The 9,694-nt window shown below is 39.1% G+C and overlaps 1 long non-coding RNA gene across 1 annotated transcript; it reads left to right on the forward strand.

Annotated features, from left to right (window-relative positions):
* The first annotated feature begins 4,162 nt into the window (after positions 1-4,162).
* On the forward strand, positions 4,163-8,442 carry LOC135109216 (uncharacterized). Its single transcript, XR_010272612.1, has 4 exons — positions 4,163-4,266; positions 6,526-6,721; positions 7,253-7,396; positions 8,120-8,442. It is a non-coding gene; the product is annotated as an uncharacterized LOC135109216 (long non-coding RNA).
* The last annotated feature ends 1,252 nt before the right edge of the window (positions 8,443-9,694 follow it).

The raw sequence follows: 9,694 nt of genomic DNA on the forward strand, positions 1-9,694 counted from the left end.
TTCACAGAGGCTGGACCAAGTGACAACTTTCGTTTAGCCTAGCTTCTTTTTTTTTTTTTTTAACAACATTTTCTAGGATAGAAGTATAAACATATTTACACAGCGAATAATCATGTTCTATATCTTGTTCTTTACGTTTCTTTCAGTATTAATCGTTTGTTCAAATGAGAATATTCCTTGAGTCCCGGTCACGTGCGCATCATTACATGAAAATCCCTTGACTTATTTAAAAAAACATTTATTCACCTTTTAAAACGCAGATCGTCGGGACGCAGGTGGAATTCATTAATAACTCACAACACCAAGGATCGATGGAGCAATATTTGTGTTCACGCAACACGATGTACATATGTAGGTCACGTGTGTGTGTGTGTGTGTGTGTGTGTGTGTGTGTGTGTGTGTGTGTGTGTGTGTGTGTGTGTGTGTGTGTGTGTGTGTGTGTGTGTGTGTGTGTGTGTGTGTGTGTGTCCACGGTTCTCTGGCAAACTACGACTCAACCCAAGGAGTATATTCAAGAAGTCTTTCTCTGCATTAGCGATCCTACTGCCGAATACCGTGTTGTATGACTGAACGTCTGGAATGTTTGTAAGGGTGGGCTTGTTTTTGTTGTCCAGGATTAACGATAATGACTGCTGCCAGTTCATGTGTATTGGGTAAGTACGGTATCTTTTAGGTAAAATGGAATCCGAGTAAAATTTCTATTAACGAAAATAAAAAATACCGCTCATGTTTATAATCTTTGAAAAAAAAAAAAAAAAAAAAAAAAAACGGCCGTGTAAGGGTTAACATGTATTATGTACGTATGTCAGTATGCAAGTTATGATGTAACATGTGAATTCAACTGTAAGGCTGCAAGACTAATAAAACGAATATTAATATTATTTACGATTACTACACATAATATTGCGTTTTCATCACTCAGGCATGTAGGGGAGAGTGGGGCACATTGAACAGGGTTTTTAGAATTTCTTCTGTGGACAAAAATCTGTCACCCTGAGTTTAATCTACTACATACCATGTCGAACTACATACCATGGTACTACATACCATCTTTTATGCTAATATTTCTCTTCAATAATATTTGTTGTATCACCATTTCCTAGGAGTGAATTTGGCAACGGAAAAATATTTTTCAAAGCGGCTCAATGTGCCCACATTGAACCTTGGTTACACGGCATTTTTACTCTAATCACATTTGTAGGTTATTACTTCAAGTCCATAGAAAATTACTAAATTCACCTTTGCAAATCAAATGATCTTTTCTTTGGTTACATAGAAAATACTAAAAACATTTCCTTTTAGTTACATTTTATTCATATTTGTCTTCAAATTAATAAAAAAAAAATAATAAATTCACCTCTGTAAAAAAATATTTTTCTTTGGTTAGCTACTTAAAACTACAAATATTTCTTTTGGTTACGCTACATTCATACTTTCCTGACATTTGTATATAAATCCACAGCAAGCTGTATCATGGACTGCATTCTTTTCATGCCACCAGAAGCAATGGGTTTAGGAAGGCACATCACAATATCATCTTCCAAAACTTTCGTCTTGTCCTCACAAAGTGGTTTGATGAATTTTCCTGATTGGCGATAAAAATCGACATCATAAGAGGTTTCCCTTTCTTTTGTGAATACTTTACCTATCTGACCAACATAAAATAACCACTTATTCTTTGATTTTACAGGTGTGAATCTTATAAGAACAAACTCTCCAACTTCTGGCTCCTTTCTTGCCTGTTCCTCTGCTGGAACCTCTTTGAAGTCCTCTTCATATTCACTTGATTCCTCCTGTATGGATATGTTTACAAGTTCATTATCTGAACTTTCTTCGGCAACAGTTAGTCTCTTCTTTTGCCTTTGATAACTTTTCTTCATGCTTCCTTATGAAGCATTTTCTTTCTCCGGATTGCTCGTGATTACCTTGGATCCGACAAATTTAGTTTTGCAGCCTTGTTTCGTGGATAGAACTGATAATTTTCACTTTGGTAGAGGTCGCAAACCTAACAGTTCTTCAAAACTTATATGATGATACAGTCTGTCACTTGGACAGGATTCCTAGTCAATGGTCATTGCAGAAACTGCTGATGATGTAGGAACATTCAGGTCTCTGAGGATCCACCAGTTCTACTCCAACAGTTATATTGTTGCTTTGATTAGGGTTAGGCCAATATCAACCTACGTTCACCTGTACGGAGGAGTACGCTGAACCATGTTCAATGTGCCCCTTCTTTAGTGGTTTAATGTGTCCCATTTTTTGCCATTTGAAAAAAAAAAAATCAGTTTCAAATCCTGATATAGGTCTACTCAAATCTAATAAAGATGTTTTTGTAATCTTTCTTTATTATATTATCCATTTCAGTAGTTTGATTAAAATCATCATCTACATAAATATTATAAGCAGGATCGGTACTCACCCTAAAAACTTTACTTTTTAGGTTCAAATTTTAGATAATAGCCTTGAAACACGTCCTCCGCCAATGAAGGCTGGTATCTTACTGGGGACTGAGTGAGTGTTGAGTAGACGGTTCTTACACGGGAGACATCTTCGGGGAGGAAGAAAATACTAATCCTGGAAAATCAAATAGTTCAGTTTGTTCAATGTGCCCCACTCTCCCCTACCAGGTTAGAATTTTCTCAATACAGTAGGGTGTCCCGCGAGTTAATGTACATACTTCGCGATTTGATAGTTCAAGTAATTCTAAGTCCAAAATAGTCTGTACACATGCTGTGTTTTGCTTTATTTTTCGATAAATTAACGTGTAAGTTGTATGTTGGAGGAACAGCTCGCTTGTTGGGTGGGCCTCCGCCTCCCTCCCTCCCACCTCGAGTGACGCCGCGCGGCATAAAGTGATAATTTCTTGTGTACAATCTATGCAGTAAAAGCTTTACAGGAAACAGCAAATGAGAGATTAAATTTCTGTTTGTGTAATTAAAGAAAATGTACAGGTAACCCAGCAATACAGTGTTTGTTAAGTGCTACTTTTTAAACATACATGGCAATTCACTGCAACTGTCACCCACCAACACCCAGTTGACATCTTGACAGCTAAGTGAAAGGCCTCGTCAATCAGCTTACTGTCAAAGTGCATCTTTTTGCTACGGTGAAGATGTCTTTTACTGTCAGTAACACTGAGTGTTCGCACATGGTGTTCATGTGATGATATTCATGACATGATATTCCTTGTGTGATGGGAATGCCTGGGCTGCAGCAGCAGAATACAGACACAGGTATCCAGACAGAAGACACACAGATGACAGTGTTCTACATAGTGTGTCAGCATCTCCGTGAGAGAGGATGTTTCTCTTGTACTTCTGCAGCAGCTGAACGAATAGGAGCAGGTCATGATGGCATCATCCGGATGACAATATGAAGCCCCACCATCAGTACAATACAAACACAAATACACAAATACATAAATTCACGGAGCATAGCATTACTTGACCTGACTCTGAAAAAAAAAAAAATTTAAAGGGACATTTGCAGGAGTGGCGAGAAAACCGGGCAGTCATGAAGGTGGTGAGTTGAGTCATGGCCGGCTGGAGGGAGCCCAGTGGTCACACGTAGTGGGTTCGGTAATCCAGGTTCTGAGAGAGAGAGAGAGAGAGAGAGAGAGAGAGAGAGAGAGAGAGAGAGAGAGAGAGAGAGAGAGAGAGAGAGAGAGAGAGAGAGAGAGAGAGAGAGAGAGAGAGAGAGAGAGAGAGAGAGAGAGAGAGAGAGAGAGAGAGAGAGAGAGAGAGAGAGAGAGAGAGAGAGAGAGAGAGAGAGAGAGAGAGAGAGAGAGAGAGAGAGAGAGAGAGAGAGAGAGAGAGAGAGAGAGAGAGAGAGAGAGAGAGAGAGAGAGAGAGAGAGAGAGAGAGAGAGAGAGAAACTGGCATTACCTGACGGGCACCTGTAGCTATTCAACCCTCCCTCTGTTCCCCTCTCTGCCGTGTTTTCAGCCTTATCGCTGAGCTGCTTAAGAGTCAAAATCAGTTTCCAAGCATCACCTGACGGACACCTGTAAGTAACCTGACCCTCCCTCTGCTCCCCCACGCCGCCGTGATATGATCCTTACCGCTGAGCTGCTTAAGAGTCAACACCAGTGTCTAAGAACTATCTGCTAAGTGTAGCTACGAGTGCTCCCTCCCTTTCCCCGCACTGTTGTGTATAAAAGAGGGCGAGGAGACAAGGATAGTCAGCTTGCTCCAGCGACAGTCCACCGAATCGTGACAACGTCCTCGTCTGGTGTTCAGTTCCTTCGCGAAGAAGATAACACTAAAGGTGAAACTTTTCATTGGACTCAGTCTGTTTTTCTCATTTTGAATTACATTATGAATACATACATGTATTGATGATGTTAGATTTGAAGTTTTTACATTCTACATTGTAGCTATTTTGTTTTTCTGATTCTAAATGAAGAGTCCATCCTCTGTATTGGGTGAGTGTTTATTACACTTGCAGGTATATATTCATTCATATATGATATGTATTAGTTATATATCCTGCAAGTGTAAGTGATAAACACTCACGCAGTACGGAGGATAGGGTATACTTTTAGGATAGGAAATAAAACAAATATATATAAAAATAAAGCAAACAAGCTGCGGTATGAAACGTAAAAACTGCAATTCTATCATTGACTCACGTATGTGTTCATAATGTAATCCAAGATGAAACGTACAAAGACTTAGGGTTCAGTAAACAGGCAAACGATGAGAGATTCATGAAGATTGCGTTCGGCTTTCAAACAGTTCAATGCTACTTGATACCCGAGCTTGTTTATCCTTGATTCCAACTCCTTATTACAATGGTTCGTCTTCTTGAACGCCTTTTTCTCTCATCTGGAATATTTTCAAAGGTTACAAAGATAATATTAAATTCTTACATACGTTTCCGGAAGTAAAGACACAGAATCTCTGTTAAATTATCACTAGAATCATGAATATACATTTAAAAATCACAATAGCTTTCACTAAAACCTGTCCGTTCGATGTTTTGAACACAAGTATCTTACTGGTGTTATAAAAACCTAACTAAGAGCTCACATTCCTCCGCAATTTAACTTCAGCATTTTTAATGATCAAGGTCTGCACCAGTTCATTTGAGCTATCCCTGTCTCATCGTGCGTACAAGTATGTCAGCAAGATTTACAGAAAATTACACTGTTAGAAAAAAATAGTGTTGTCCCCCAAAGTATTAACAAAAACTTCAGTGACGTATAAGCAGAGGGAGACAATAACTGTCTCGTTGCTCCTGATTATTCTGGCTCAATTTGAAATTATATGCTTTCATTCAGTTCATCTAGTTCACGAAGCAATGTGATGTAAACTCACATCTCAGGACACCATCACCGACACAATGCTGTGATTGTGAAAGCGTTTAATTTCAGTCAGCTGTAAGCGATTGCATTCCCTATAGTCGTGGATTTTCATCTTACTTTGCATAAAGATCTTCATGCACACACACACACACACACACACACACACACACACACACACACACACACACACACACACACACACGTATTCTCGTCCTTTCTTGTTGGTCATGAATGGAAGGAACGATGGGTTATGAGGAGCTTCCATCTTTACTATCTGACATTCTTAAAGATTAGGTAGTATAAGTTATATGTTTTTCCTTTTATTTGTGGCGGGCCATTACGAAGGTAGTGTGGATTAAGTAGGTGGTTGATGTGACAAGGCGGATGTAAGCAAAATTCTTAGGATCAGCAACCAGGGTAGAACAAGAAATAACGGGTTCAAGCTTGAAAAATTTAGGTTTAGGAAGGAGATAGGAAAACATTGGTTCTCAAATAGAGTAGTAGATGAGTGGAACGGACTCAGTAATCATGTTGTTAGTGCTAGGACACAAGAGAGATTTAAGAGAAGATCAGACAAGTTTATGGATGGGGATAATAGATGGAAATAGGTAGGTATACGAGTATTTCATACAGGGACTGCCACGTGTAAGCCTGGTCGCTTCTTGCAGCTTCCCTTATTTCTTATGTTCTTATGTTCTTATGATGGCCATGGCTGTCCGACTCTCCGAATCAGATGCTGTGATTTCCAAGTATAAGCTTAGATTTAGACTACAATTCAAAGTAAAGATACGACTACCTGCTGAATTCAGTGAAGATACCTGATATCATTCACTTGTTTCTTTTAGGGAAAGTGGTTAATCATTGCTGCGTATTAGTGGAACTGCGTGCGTGCGTGCGTGCGTGCGTGCGTGCGTGCGTGCGTGCGTGCGTGAGTGCGTGCCTGTGTGTGTGTGTGTGTGTGTGTGTGTGTGTGTGTGTGTGTGTGTGTGTGTGTGTGTGTGTGTGTGTGTGTGTGTGTGTGTGTGTGTGTGTGTGTGTGTGTGTGTGTGTGTGTGTGTGCGTGCGTGTGTCATGAAATAAGTTAAGCCAATGGAGAAATATATCTTGTGAATACATTTTAAACAGAGGACAACTTATATAAGGACTAAGAATAAGAATGAAACACCTTAAGACTTCTGTATAAACTGTGCAGCTCATCAGCCCGCCTCCTCTACTTTCAGCATGATGGTTTGGAGCCTCGAGGGTTGTAGTGAGGACCGTGGTCTGCCTCTTAGTGGTGCTCCAGTTGGGGATCAATGCGACTAGTAGTAGTTCGGAGCCTACATTAAAAGTACATTACTTGACAAATGGACAATGCAAGACCATCGACTATCCATGCAATGACCAGCCTAACGGATGCAACCCCTTCTGTTCCAAGTAAGACTGCAGGCTGGGTGGGAGGGATAGTGAGCTGAGGGAAGGATAGGAGGCAAAAACTGATAAAACATGTAACTAACTAACTAACTAACTAACACACACACGCACACAGACACACACAGACACACACACACACACACACACACACACACACTGCAGCATCACAGAGATGTAGCCAGTGAGCTTTCTTCCATCCTTGCTGGTCTTTGGGGCTGAGTGCTCTACTCAAACCTTCGATTCTTAGTACTTCCTCCCTCTCCCATCTTACTCAATATTATAACTGATATTGAAATTCATATTCTTACAACTGACGCAGCAAGGGTAAGCAAGCAACCTCCACTTGAGTGACGAATAACCACAAGGGAAAGTGTTTTGAAACATCTCATTTTAATCATGTTACATATGTACTAATTTTGGAATGGTACTTAATGGCGTAAATCCCTTGCACTAGCACAAGGATTCTAAAGTCTCTCTCTCTCTCTCTCTCTCTCTCTCTCTCTCTCTCTCTCTCTCTCTCTCTCTCTGTCACAGGGGAATCGACAAGCGTAAATTCATATGCACCTGTACATCTACTGGTATGACGGGTCACATGGAAGTCGACTTTTTGACACAAGGCGTCCCCACTTGTTACGAGCAAAAGCTGGTGGCGAACTACGACGATACTATCAACAAAAAGTAAGTGACAGTGCACGGGTTTTGCGTCAAGCTCGTGTTTCTCTGTTCCTGTATCCATCTTTTATCCAGTGTAGTACTGAGGCCGTGAATCTTTCCTTGCTCGTATCATCCTTTACCAGCTATATTTCTTGGCATCTCTTTTAAGTATCGACTCTTCTCAAAGGTGTATTCGTGATTGCCTGCTCTTCTATCACTCCGTATCAGAAGGCCTACCACGTTCAGCTTTTCAATTTCCTTACACTAATGCGCAACATAATGAAATCCTTCCTTTGTCTCTTTTCTGCTAATACTACCAATCTTAATTTCTATGGTTGCTATTCACTGAGTGACATCAGGCGAGCAACAGTTAATTAAAGAGCAGCTCTTGGAAGGCCTCTCTACCATTTTTTGTATGTATTTCACTGCATGGTGTCCACATCATAACTGGATATTCCACTCTTGATCTTATCAGGCTATCAGTACCCTCTTAACTTTGTCAATTTTCATTTTCTCATATGGTGTGTGTGTGTGTGTGTGTGTGTGTGTGTGTGTGTGTGTGTGTGTGTGTGTGTGTGTGTGTGTGTGTGTGTGTGTGTGTGTGTGTGTGTGTGTGTGTGTGTGTGTGTGTAATGCTAATGATAATGACTGTGATAGTAGTAGTAGTAGTAACGTTGTTGTTGTTTATGATGTTTAAATACTCTCCCTCCTCTTTCTCTCATCCTCTCTCTTTTATCCACCTTCCAGCTTATGTGGAGACGATACCGAAAACATTATCACTACGGGCGACAGAATCCTTATTCGCGTAAAGGATTATCAAAATCCCAGTTTCTTTGATGAAACAAACGAGTGCTCCTGTAGTGACCAGTGTAATTGCAGATATACAGCATGCTGTGTGGTTGATTAGGGACCACAGTATACAACATGGTGCCTAATGATAGTGATCAATGATAGTAACACTGATGATGATAATGACAACCATAATAAGTAAGATGTTAGTGATAATGTTATGGAGAAATTATTGGACGTAGACACATAAGAACAAATAAATTATTATATCACCTGGGAAACGTCTTTTTTTTCGCACCTATGATGAGGAGTATAAATTTCTGTGAACATAATTCTACATTAGTTTTACTATTAGAATCACTACAAAGAAAACCAAATGCCAGCCAGCAAGACAGACAGACAGACAGACAGATAAACAGCCAGCAAGACAGACAGTCAATCAAACACACAGTCAGCCAGACAGATCGACACACAAACAAACAGAAAGAAAAACAAGCAAGATAAACAGACCGATATCAAGCAGGCTAGACAAGTAAGCAGACATGATGAGGGGTGTCTCTGTGCCTCCTGCTTCCAAGAATGTGACGCACTCCTTCAGTAGCGAACCTTAAGAAAATAGGAAGGTAAGGATGGCTGTACAAATACATGTTGTGTTGTACTGGCTGTTGGATTTAAAGTCTCTAGGTTTATGAAAATACAATCAAACACGTGAATGTTTCTAGACAAATACATTCTTACTGACTAGCGGGACCCGTGGTTATACGGTATGACAATTTAACCATTACAGCGTTTGATATGTATACTTAAGAGGAAGACGAAAAGGAGGGAGGGAGGAGGGAGGGAGGGAGGGAGGGAGGGAGGGAAGGAAGGAACGGAGAAAGGAAGGAAGGAAGGAAGGAAGGATGGAAGGAAGGTGTAGAGGACTTAGTCAAAATGTGTAGACACACGGAGGTACAAGAGTGTTGATATTGACGATCCTATAATATTCTACAACAGTGTAAAAATAAATGAATAAATAAATAAATAAAAGAATGTAATAAGAGGCTTATACACGTGCGCAAAAAAGCTGCATTTCTCTTGTAGACATGTTAACTCCTGCGTGTGTTATCTTACAGGACATGTGCAGGCGAAATGTTTTCCTTCTACTCATGCAGAAAAAAAAAATAAATAAATGAATAAATAAAATAAATAAATAAATAAATAAATAAATAAATAAATAAATAAATAGATAAATAAATAAAGTAAATGAATAAATAAATAAAAATGAATAAAATAAATAAAATAAATAGATAATAAATAAATAAATAAATAAATAAATAAAAATAGGTAAACGAATAGAATTAAAAAGTAAAATAAATAGATAAAAATAAAAACAAAATAAAAATAAAAGAAAATATATAAACAAGTAAAAGATGAAATAAGAAAAAAATAAACAAAACAGAAAAAATACAAATAAATTTACAAACAAATGAAGATCAGAAAACAGATGACTCAGCAATAAATGCACTAAGATAAAAACCATAAAAAAAAACA

Source organism: Scylla paramamosain, chromosome 18 (assembly GCF_035594125.1).
Source record: "Scylla paramamosain isolate STU-SP2022 chromosome 18, ASM3559412v1, whole genome shotgun sequence".
Classification (NCBI taxonomy): Eukaryota; Metazoa; Arthropoda; class Malacostraca; order Decapoda; family Portunidae; genus Scylla; species Scylla paramamosain.